Here is a 12,600-nt window from a genome sequence, read left to right on the forward strand (position 1 = left end):
AAATTACCTTCTAAGGATGGATATTGTCCCATCTGTCCATAGTTGCTCAATACTTTGAGAACACTCAAGTGTTAACTTATCATAATTACTGTGCAACAAGTTTCCAAATTTCTACAAAGTTAAGATTATTTGGGTGCCCTAAGCATGTATTTCCATACTTCAACACTTAACTTTAACTATGCCTCTGAATTTTCCTGGGTTTATACTACTAATTTTGGGGGCAAGATATAATACTAGAAAATACCTTTTATCAAGAAATCATTGACAAGCACCTGAAGATGAAAAAAATTATGTACATTGTAATTAAAGAACTGAGTGCTACTAAAGTGCCAGAAATTTTCTAGATTTAACACTGAGTAAATATGGCAACTCCTTGAATATAGTCTGTTTACTTTTGGAATGATGGATTCTACCTTGGCTGGGGAGAGAGAAACTGACATTTATGGAGATATGAACATAAGAACTGTCATACTGGGTCAGACCAAAGTATCCTGTCTTCCAACAGTGTCTGATGCCCAGTGCCCCAGAGGGAATGAACAGAACAGCTAATCATCAAGTGATCCATCTACTGGGAAACACAGGCTAGGGACACCATGCCTGCCCATCCTGGCTAATAGCCATTGATGGACCTGTCCTCCATGAACTTTAGTTCTTTTTTGAACCCTGTTAAAGTCTTGGTCTTCACATCCTCTGGCAAAGAGTTCCACCGGTTTACTGTGCGTTGTGTGAAGAAATACTTCCTTTGTTTTTTTAAATGTGCTGCCTGTGAATTTTATTTGGTAACCCCTAGTTCTTGTGTTATAAGAAGACGTAAATAACACTTATTTACTTTCTCCACACCAGTCATGATTTTATAGACCTCAATCATATCTCCTCTCAGTTGTCTTTTCCAAGCTGAAAAGTTCTCCACTCCACGCGGCCAGAGCCTTCCTTCAAGAGGTGCGTTTTCAGGCCCTGTCGGACCTGATCTCCCATGTGAAAAACCACTCGATCGCCACAACTCACACCTGCCTGCAGTTTTTGGGCCACATGGCTGCATAGAATGATAGAACTGGAAGGGACCTTGAGTGGTGATCTAGTTCAGTCCCCTGCACTCAAGGCAGGACTAAGTAGTATCTAGACCATCCCTGACAGGTGTTTGTCCAACCTGCTCTTAAAAATCCCCAATGATTGAGATTTCACCATATGCATGCACATATGTGGTCAGTCATGCCTGACTCCATCTCCAGCCTCTGCAAGAGTCGCTGGCATCCGTCTACATTCCCAACAGATCGGATTGCCAGATTGCACCCAGTCATCCCTGGATTGGTGGTTGGACCCCAGGTCAGTGTTGGAGAGAGTTCCCTTTGCGGCCCCGGCCCTGTCGCTGATTCTGGTCTCTGATGCAGGGCCACTGGTTGTGGGACGAGCTGGTCCGCCATATGAACATCAGGGAGTTCAGAGCAATTTGCCTGGCCTGCCAGGCTTTCTTGCCCCAGCTGAGCGGTAAGGTGGTGAAGGTCCTGATGGACAATACCACCGCGATGTATTACATCAGCAGGTAGGGTGGAGCCAGGTTGTCGGCCCCTTGCCAAGAAGCTTTCCACCTTTGGGACTTTCGTGCACAGCATGCCATTCATCTGGGTAGCCGCACACCTACCCGGGATCAGAAACGTATTAGCAGATCACCTCAACAGGACCTTCTCATCTCACTGTGAATGGTCGCTCCATCCAGTGGCGATCAGTATGATCTTCCAGAGGTGGGGGACTCCCCAGGTGGATCTGTTCGCGTCTAGGCAGAACAGGAAATGCCATGTGTTCTGTTGGATCCGGGGGATGGATAGGGGCTCCCTGACAAATGTTTCTCATCCCGTGGTCGGGGGCTCTGATGTACGCCTTCCCGCCAGTTCCATTGGTTCAGAGAGGCCTCGTGAAGATGAAACAGGACAGGATGAAGGTTATCCTAATGGCCCTGGCCTGGCCTCACCAGCACTAGTTTGGCACGCTGCTGGAGCTTTTGGTAGCTGCCCCTCTAGCTGGATCTGCTGTCCCAGAACCACAGCAACCTTCTGCACCCAAACCTGTCAGTGCCACACTTGACAGCATGGCTAAACACGGATGAACAGGAATGCTCAGCCCAGGTTCAGCAGGTCTTGCTTTGGTGGAGGATTTCCTGCTACTCAACAACTTACCTGGCCACATGGAAAAGATTCACGTGCTGGGCCTCAGAACGGCATATCTGGGCTCAGCAGGCCCTGCTGCAGGAGACCCTAGATAATCTTCTGCACCTCAAACTCCAAGGTTTGTCCCTGTCATTGATCAGGGTCCACCTGGCCACTATTTCAGCTTTCCACCCTCCGTTTCAAGGCAGGTTGGTCTTCACTCACGACATGACGGCCCGGTTTTTGAAAGGTCTGGAGTGTCTATCCGCATGGAGGGGATCCCCTCCCTCTCGGGGACCTGAATCTTGTGCTGTCGAGACTCAGGGGGCCTCCCTTCGAGCCTCTGGCTTCCTGCTCTCTCCTGGAAGGGTTCATTCCTGGTAGTGATAACATCAACCTGCAGGGTGTCTGAGATCAGGGCGCTTACTTCAGAACCACCCTATACAGTATTCTAGAAGGATAAGGTCCAGGTGTGACCACACCTGGCATTTCTGCCCAAGATATTTTCCTAGTTTCATACTGGCCACGACATATACTTACCTGTCTTCTTTCCAAAGCCTCATACATCAGATGAGGAATGCAGGCTGCATATCCTGGATGTCAGGAGGGTGCTCGCCTTCTCTGTAAGTCGATGCAGTTGTTCGTTGCAGTGGCAAACAGAATGAAGGGTCGCCCAGTGTCTGCTCAAAGGATTTCGTCCTGGATCGTGGCCTGCATCCACTACTGCTATGAGCTGGCAAACGTGCCCCTGCCAGTGTCATCAGAGTCCTTCCTGGCGCAAGTTCCAATAAAAGAGATTTGACTGTAGGGCTGCTAGCTGATTGTCCACACGTTTGCATCTCATTATGCTTACCCAGCAGGCTTGAGACGATACTGGCTTTGGCAGAGCAGTGCTGCAAGCTACATGACCGTGAACTCCAAGCTCACCTTCATGAACACTGCTTCTGAGTCACCTAGAATGGAATCGACATGAGCAAGCACTCGAAGGGAAAAAACCCTACCTTTTTGTAACTGTTCTTTGAGATGTGTTGCTTATGTCCATTCCATTACCTGCCCTCCTGCTCCTCTGTTGGAGTTGCTGGCAAGAAGGAACTGAGAAGGCGTAGGGCTGGCGGCGCCTGATATACTGACACATGAATGCTGCGCTCAAGGGGCACCACAGCTGACCCTACAGATACCGCTAAGGCAAAAATCTCCGACCACGCATGTGGGTGTGCGCACACCTAGAATGGAATGGACATGAGCAACACATCTCAACAAACAGCAGTTACGAAAAAGGTTAACCGGTTTTTTCACCATAAATATTTCACCTGAGTGAATTTTATTTTTTGTATGGTTTAGGAAGGCAAATATCTGTGTTTTATGGTATAATATGGAAATATTTTATTCTTGATATCTGTGTAATGAAATGGTAGCAAGTACTCAGCCCATGGGCTGGATCTGTCCCACTCATATTTATGGCCTGCATAACTTATTTGGATTCTGCAAAATCTAAGCTTTTATTTTTAAACAAATAAACTTCTAGTCCCCTCAAAGTTGTGAAATTACACTTCCAAACATGACCTGTGTGTAAATCAATGCAATGAAGTCTTTCTGAGCCTGCTCTGAACATGACACAATAACTGAGACTTATGAAACACCCCCGCTTCCTCCATTAATCTCAATGGGTGTTAACGCGAAAGTCTAACATGTTATATATCAGCATTAACTATTTAACTACAGACTTTCCCTGACTTATGCAAGGGTTCTGTTCCGGAACGCCTTGCATAACTCAAATTTTGCATTAGTTGGAAACGTATATCTGACCATTACACCCAAAAAAAAGAAAAGGAAAAAAAAAACCTATTTCTAGCTTACGGAACTTTTTCCATAAGTGCGGATTTGCGTACTTCGGGTTTGCATAACCTGGGGTGGCGTCTCTACTGTTCATCTTAGCAGATGGAAAGGGGAAGGGAGTGGGAGTGAAGCCAGTGGTTATGGGAATTGGAAGTATCTTCAGAGAAGGAAATGCAGAGAGGGAAGGAAGGAGACAAGACATGCAGGAGGAGAGATATAAAGGGCAGAAGTAATGGTGATTGTGATGGGAGCCTTTTTCCACTGTTACTGAATATAACAGTAAGGTTCTAAACAAATAGTGGAAAATTTAGTTTATACTTAAACTCTTGATCTTTATGCAAACTTCTCATTTATATCAACATTAATTTTATTTGATTTAGGATAGCGCATAGTCATAAATTTATACCACAGACCATGAATATAAAACAATTTAGCCCTTTCTAGAGTATTACTCTGACACGCCTCTCTGTAAAGTCATTAGTTATTCCCTGCTCCCGTACTTGAAATCATGATTTTCAGCAAGAAGGCCTATCCATTTATACTCTTTTAGGTTCAAGCCTCTGCACATTGTACTGTGCAGAAGAGAGTATCTCTGTGCTTTCTGTTGACTGTCATTTTCTAGTGATCAACTTTAAGCTGCATACCTGATCAGACCCTTGGTTAGGCACTTCTTTTCCACCTGAAGCCTGAACCTAATTCTTTGTACCTTCCATTTATGCCCTCAGATCTCTGTTTCCTGTTTATGCTTTTACTTTGTCTCAACTAGGGAAAAGCAGTCAAGCTTAGATCAGGCTTAGCTACCATGTGCTAGCTAAATCCAACATAAACGTGACCTTTTTCCTAGCATAAATGCAGTATAATGCCCTGTAGCACGATTTAAACATTTTAGTTGTCATCTAGGCTCCTGCTAAGCTAAAATGGAGCTGAGGTATTACACACTTTACAGTAGGAAAAAGATCAAGTTTAGATTGAGTTTAGCTAACATGTATTAATTAAGCCCCGCCTAAGCATGAGCACGTCTCCTAGTCAAGACTAAGCCTTTAAATACTCTTCATGGTCATAGTGTCTGTGAGGAGTTTTTAAAATGTTTGTTTCCTCTCCAGGATAGCCTCTCAGTCTTGCTTTAGTCAGGAGGAGGGGTCTCATAGTTCCAGGGTGAGCTGTGTTTTGGACCCATTAGTTCTTCTTGAGTGCATCCCTCTGGTGATAGGTTTCACTATCTTCACACCTCTCTGGGTAGAACCACACAATCCTGCCACTCTTGGATTGGATCTCTGTGCTACGGCCCCGTTTATCAAACGTGATAACACAATGGGCACAACTGGTTATGGCACCTGTAAGCCCTTTTTCTTAAAGAGCCTGTGACCACCAGCCATTTAAAGTGACTCAAAAACAGCTTCTTTAAAATAAAATATTATTTATTCACCCAGAGGTGCATAGCAAGCAGAGAAAAAGCATAAAACAACAAAAAGCCTATATTCATCTGGGTCTTAGCTAAAATGTATTCTTTCCTTGCAAGTTTTGGGTAAGTTCCACTCAGTCCAGACTACTCTACTCCTGATCTGGGAGATATAGACAGCTCCTTCTACCTTCTCTTAATGTCTGTTTGAGACTCTTCTCCAGCTGCTGCTTCCTGTTCTTACCAGCCCCTCCCCCTTTCCTCTCTAGGTTTAGTATACCCTTTGATCCTAGGCTCAGGCCTGAGAGGAAGAAAGGTTGCTAGCATGGCAACCACCTGGACATTCCCCAATTAAGTTCCCCCATTGTTTCCTTAAGGACCCTTGGTATTTTTTCTGGTGTTCCTGTATCTCTTTCATTGTTTCATTTCCCATTTGTTCCCCCAATCCCCCAACAGCCTCCTTTTATTTAATTCCATGCGGTCAGGCAAGATAATATCAAGCAGGTATACTGAGGTGCAGATAATATCCATTTAAAAAAACAAACACCTTTCTCTTTCTCCACAAGGGGTTACAACCATCAAAAAAGATGATGATGGGGAGCATCCAGCCAGCAAAGACAAAAGGGAGTAGGAAAAGGGAAGGGAGGTGGAGATCCAGCTAACAAGGGGCAGTAGGGAAAGGAGTTCATCTTCTGAAAAGGCTGAGGGCTAAATAGAAATTTGGAGGGTGGGAGAAGGAGATCACTTTGATTTTTCTGTAGGAGGGGCCCACTGCTAAAAATTTCTTGTTGTCCAGTCCAACTGTTATATTTGATGACACAATTTGCATCCAAGAAGAGAGGATGCAAGTTTTAAGCAATCTGAATATTAAAGATGACACTTGTTACTGCCATTGCTCTCTGAAAAATCTAGAAAGAGCTTTAAATCCAACAAGTTCCTGAGACTGAAGACAGCTTTGATAGTTTGGACAGGCATCTTTATCTAAGGATGCAGTTGTAGCCCTTGTAGATTCTTTAAAATGATTCCTGTGCAAATAAGTAACTGCTTCTACCCAAATGATCTTAAGTCAGCTAATTTTTACCTAGGTCTTTACTTACTCCAGACATTGAGATAGCAAGAAAACACCTCTGTCAGGGTTTGAGAAAAAATATATATAATATAAATAATTGTTTATTATTAAACTTGTGTTAAAACTATATAGTGTTCCTTCAGAAAACCTTTGTTGTCATGTCTTGAGGTAATGCATATTTATAAGGGATAGTGATAACACCATGTAAAACTAAACACTGTAAGTTAGTTGTGTAAACTGAATAATGTGAAGTGTAATGCTGATAGTAGTTTTTGTAAATGGTGGTATATGATCTAGAGAACATTGGATAGAAAATATTTTTGACATGCAAAGAATTTTTATTAGGGCTGTCAAGCGATTAAAAAAATTAATCGCAATTAATCGCACTGTAAAACAATAATAAAATACCATGTATTTAAATATTTTTGGATGTTTTCTACATTTTCAAATATATTGATTTCAATTACAACACAATACAAAATGTACAGTGCTCACTTTATATTTATTTTTGATTACAAGTATTTGTACTGTAAAAAAAAAAAGAAATAGTACTTTTCAATTCAGCTAATACAAGTACTGTAGTGCAATCTCTTTATCATTAATGTTAAATTTACAAAAGTAGAATTATGTACAAAAAAACCTGCATTCAAAAATAAAACCATGTAAAATTTAAGAGCCTGCAAGTCCACTCAGTCCTACTTTTTGTTCAGCCAGTTGCTCAGACAAACAAGTTTGTTTACATTTGCAGGAGATAATGCTGCCTGCTTCTTGTTAACAATGTCACCTGAAAGTGAGAATAGGTGTTCGCATAGCACTTTCGTAGCCGGCGTCACAAGATATTTATGTGCGAGATGCGGTAAAGATTCATATGTCCCGTTATGCTTCAGCCACAATTCCAGAGGACATGCGTCCATGCTGATGACAGGTTCTGCTCTATAATGATCCAAAGCAGTGTGGACTGATTCATGTTCATTTTCATCATCACAGTCAGATGCCACCAGCAGAAAGTTGATCATCTTTTTTGGTGGTTCGGGTTCTGTAGTTTCCACATTGGAGTGTTGCTCTTTTAAGACTTCTGAAAGCATGCGCCACATCTTGTCCCCTCTCAGATTTTGGAAGGCACTTCAGATTCTTAAACCTTAGGTTGAGTGCTGTATCTATCTTTAGAAATTTCACGTTGGTACCTTCTTTGCATTTTGTCAAATCTGCAGTGAAAGTGTTCTTAAAATGAACAACATGTGCTGGGTTATCATCCGAGACTGCTATAACGTGAAATATATGGCAGAATGCAGGTAAAACAAAGCAGGGGACATACAATTCTCCCCCAAAGAGTTCAGTCGCAAATTTAATTAATGCATTATTTTGTTAATGAGCGTCATCAGCATATACTCTGGAATGGTGGCACAAAGCACAAAGGGGCATATGAATATTTAGCATATCTGGCACATAAAAACCTTGCAATACGGACTACAAAAGTGCCATGCAAATGCCTGTTCTCACTTTCTGGTGACATCGTAAATAAGAGGGCAACATTATTTCCTGTAAATGTAAACAAACTTGTTTGTCTGAGCAATTGGCCGAACAAGAAGTAAGACTGAGTGGACTTGTAGGCTCTGAAGTTTTACATTGTTTTGGTTTTGAGTGCAGTTATGTAACAAAAAAATCTACATTAGTAAGTTGCACTTTCATGACAAAGAGATTGCACTACAGTACTTGAATGAGGTGAATTGAAAAATACTATTTCCTGTATAATTTCTACAGTGCAAATATTTGTAATAAAAATAATATACACTTTGATTTCAATTATAACATAGAATACAATATATATGAAAATGTAGAAAAACATCCAAAATATTTAATAAATTTAAATTGGTATTCTATTGTTTAACAGTGCAATTAAAACTGTGATTAATCACGATTAATTTTTAATCATGATTAATTTTTCTTAGCTATTTGCATGAGTTAACTGCAATTTATCGACAGCCCTAATTTTTATCTGATCAACAGAGACTGAAACTTTAAGCTTTTGAAATACTTGATATGTCTGTACTCCGACTATACCTGGAGTCAGTGGGACAAATTCATCTCTTCATGTAAATTATCACCAGAGTTGAATTTGGCTCGCTGACTGCTGAATTCAGATGAGACCCCATTATCACATAAATATGTAGAAGTTAATATTTAGGAAATGCTTGTTTTCTCATGTAGCACTTGGTGAATATAACATTGTAAACATATTTTTAAAGTGTGTTACACACCAGTTTTTATTTAATTCATGTCTTAAATCATCTGAAAATCTCTAAGCAGCAAGAGGAAGCTGTAGTTAATTAAACCACAAATGGCAAAGACTAATGTGGTGCTGACCTCTGTGAGGACTGCAAAATCTACTTAGTCTTTTTTTGGTGAAATACAGTGGAACCCCAAAAAAAAAAAAAGAGGCGCCAAGAAAATACCTGCGAGCGACTTTCAGGGTTTGATAAAAAAAAATGGGCTAACCCCTGAAGAGAGAGAAATGGCCAGGATAGAAAGAGACTATGGATCTGTGTTGTTGGGGCCATACCGGTTGGGGTGACGGGCATGAATGAATGAATGAATGACTGCAGCTGAAATGAGTTCTTATTGTTACAAAGAAAATGTCTTTCATGCATTAAACATCGTGTTGCAACAATGTAATTTGAGGAAGGCACCTTCTAAGTCCACATTTTCAGGTGCTTATGATGTATAGAGTACATTTTAGCTTTGGCTGTTTTTCCATTACTGAGTCTTTTGTGTCACAGACCATGGGATCTTCCCTCCTCCTTGGTCAGAGAGGAAGAATTGACAGTAATTGGAGAGTTTTAAAGCCCTCAAAGCGGGGCTCAAATTGGGCAATGATGTGGATATATACTACTCCATTTGCTCTGAGCTTCTATCTTGAGATCCAGAGTTGAAGTTTTCATTTTAAAACAAAATCAGTCTCTAGCCCTTACAGTTGTCAAGAAAAGCTTGAAAATGTGAAAAAGTCCCTGTTCATTTCAATGAGGTGTTAATTCAGATGTCATAAGACTGGCCATTCTGGGTCTGACCAGTGGTTCAACTAGCCCAGTATCCTGTATTCTGGCAAGTGGAAACTTCTTCATGAAAATCTCTGCTTAGACAAAGTCACTGTTTTGTGTGTGGGAGGAAAGATTTAACAAAAGTTTTGACTATCTTTAATCTACTGTACATGACATCTTATTTTGGTGCCACAAGTATCTGGCAGTTGGGTGAGTATCACCACTTCCACCTCATATCCTTTCTCCTGTTTCCCAAATCAAGAAGGAAAGAAGCAGGGCATCTGAGACCCACTTGGGGAGTCAAGCTCAAGGGTCCACTAAGGATATGGAGCCTGGCATTATATTTTGAAGAATCACATTTTGGTATCTCAGGTGGACAGAACTTGGTTTGTGGGTGGAGCTTGGAAGAATATTGCTGTTTTGTGGGCTCTCCTCACAATTTGATCCTTTGTCTCTTTGGGTCACCTTCAAGTTCCTGAGTTTGATTCCTGACTCAAAAGATATCTGAAGCAGGACAAATAATCTGTAGCTTCCCCATCAACTATCTTGGATGCCTCGTGTATTTGGAGCCTGGAAATGCTTTTTTGGCCAAAGAAACTGTTTGTTTCTTGTGCTGTGTGTCTCAGCACTCAAACATACTCTGTGGTCCGGCAGTCTTACTGTGCCTGACCTTTCCACTCCTGCTACTGGGAGAAGCAGGAGGGGGCCTGATTAAATTGGAAATATGGCAGTATAGCTCGCAATTCCAGCCTCCTCCACCACATTGTAAGAAAGGAGAGACTATGGCATAGGTATACTCATGTTCTCAGAAGAACTTTGGAACATTTACTTAAGATCTTTTAGGAAAATGGACTCCCTTGCGTTGTTCAAAAATTTCAGGAAAGTCCTAAAAGCTTTGCAGTGTGTCATCAACACAGTGATTCAGAATCTGAATCCAAGAGCCAAATAGATAAGTCAAATAATTTTTGCTCAGACAGGAAGAAAACCACTCCACTAAAGCTGTGTCCACATCTTGGTGGGGTGGAGGTGGTAACAGCAGATGAGCTCTGTAAAGCCTTACATGACCTGGGAGTTCTTCATTCAGCCTTCATCCACAGGTTGCTTATGGCCATGCTACTTTATGCAACTGTCTTCTGGAAAGGTAGTGAGCATGGGAATACTCTCCATTCCCGTCCTTTCTTTCTGTGGCCCTGGGGCACTTTCTCTTGCCAATATTTAGTCTAGTCCTCGTCTTGTATGAGATGCTGCTACTGTATTAGGAATGCAGAGACTTTGCTGTAGTCAACTCAGAAGGGCAAATTATAATCCCATTTACATGATCATTTGCTTTTTGTGACAGTGGCAAGCCAGCACAGACATCCACTCAGAGGAATCTTGGGTTCCAGGACTGAGGGAAGACTAATCTTGGATTGGGAGATAACAAGACTAACACATTTTCTTTCAGAACAGAAGAACTCAAACTGTGGAAATTGGCAGAGAAGAACTGTAGAGGGCATGAATATTCTACAAGTTGACTGGTCGTCAGTCTAGCTAAGAAGGAAGTAAGAATCCAGGATCTGTGCTGTCTTGACCCAATCACAGGAAGTACCTTTATAGGGTAAATGGGATTATATTTTTTTTCTTTAGGAAAGTACATTGCTAAGAAGTAAAACCAGATAATTGCAGACCAACTGCACTGCCTGCAATGCCATCTTAAAAAGGAATTGAGGAAGCTGCAGGTCTGATGGCTTTCCTCTTGTGCTCTCTACCAACCTTTCTTGTAGGGTGCAATGAATCACTAATGTGTTTTGCTCCAAAACACGTTATTAGATTTGAATGTATGACTGAGTGAATGCAAAAATATCAGGAAATTCAAAGGTAACATGGACTACAAAAAACATAATTCAGCCACTTGGCATATACATTTAACTGAATATACAGAAGTACAGCACATGCATAAGAGGGTAGAGTTATGGTGGTTGTGGGAACCATTACTTTGAATTTCCTGACATACTAAGCTTAAATTCTCTAATTAGAATTTCGCCTTGACAGTGATTTTTATTGACCATTGACCAATTATTTTAATTGTGTGTGTATAATAATCAATGCTGTGTAGAGAATAACTTTTTATATTAAATGCTTATAGGACAGTATGCAGAGCAGTCTTTATTAAAGGGTGACAAATCTGAATGAACTTGTTCAAATGTACCTTTTAAAACAGAAAAGAGTATCTTTTCATGTGATTAATTTATATAAATATGAGAAAGCCATAACAGAAAGTATGTACAGTCAAAACCCTAGTTTTCAGGATATTTTTCGCAAGGCATACTTTATTTTTTGTGGATTAATACACTTGGAGATATTTTGGGTGATCTCTTAGGCGACAAGTGGTTTCTTATCTAGGTTTCACATATTGTCTTTGTTTTTTGTTGCTGTGACCTCATGTTTAATGAATTGGAGATGTATAATATGTCAAGAGGAGTAAGCCATGTGTTGGGACTAGGGGGTAAGAGTTGACGCCTAAGCAGAACTGTTGGTGGGAGACAGATTTTCAGTTTTCCAAGTCTGTGTCATCTTTTGGACCTCTAATTAGGTTCTTCACACATCCCTGCTCCCATTCTAAGGATAACACTTTTGAAGGCAAACACTTTTAAATGGTAACAAGCAGACACTAAAAGGAAAAGGGCAGTTATTGTTAAAATATTTTATAACCTATGTGCTGAGGATCTCTCTCATTATTTTCTCTCTCTGTGGGGGCCTCTTCACACAACTTCATGACCTTCTGGTCACTGTTTCCAAGGTCTGCCCACGTACTTCTCAAAGAGCCACCAACTATGGCTGCTGTTCCTCCCAGTTACTCTGGGGCTCCTGCCACTGATTTCAAATTCAGGAGTAGTAATTGTGCTTTGAAAGAGAGAACAAAAAAATCAGAGCCCAGAGGTGAATCAACAGGTTGTAGTAGATCCCATGACTGAATAAACCATGTTAATTTGGGTCTAGATCTGCCTCTTGGTGAGGACAATGCCACCAAAAATTTATTTAATTTTCTAGATACTTTCGGATTAACTCAAAGATGTACATTGGAAAGAGAATTTGTTTTTTAAAATAAAATCTTTATTCATGAGAGTTTGGACCAAAACT

The 12,600-nt window shown here is 41.0% G+C and overlaps 1 protein-coding gene across 19 annotated transcripts in view; it reads left to right on the forward strand.

Moving 5' to 3' along the window:
* Positions 1 to 12,600, forward strand: part of JMJD1C (jumonji domain containing 1C) — a 332,141-nt gene that overhangs the window by 226,456 nt on the left and 93,085 nt on the right. For 6 of the 19 annotated variants that reach the window (XM_039482603.1, XM_039482601.1, XM_039482602.1 and 3 more), the window contains one exon: positions 10,925 to 11,077. The exons of the other annotated variants lie outside the window; for them this stretch is intronic. The gene's annotated coding sequence lies outside the window, so the exon portion shown is untranslated. The remainder of the gene's footprint in view (positions 1 to 10,924; positions 11,078 to 12,600) is intronic. 19 annotated transcript variants of the gene reach the window in all.

The sequence above is a fragment of the Mauremys reevesii genome, linkage group 7, assembly GCF_016161935.1.
Source record: "Mauremys reevesii isolate NIE-2019 linkage group 7, ASM1616193v1, whole genome shotgun sequence".
Taxonomy (NCBI): domain Eukaryota; kingdom Metazoa; phylum Chordata; order Testudines; family Geoemydidae; genus Mauremys; species Mauremys reevesii.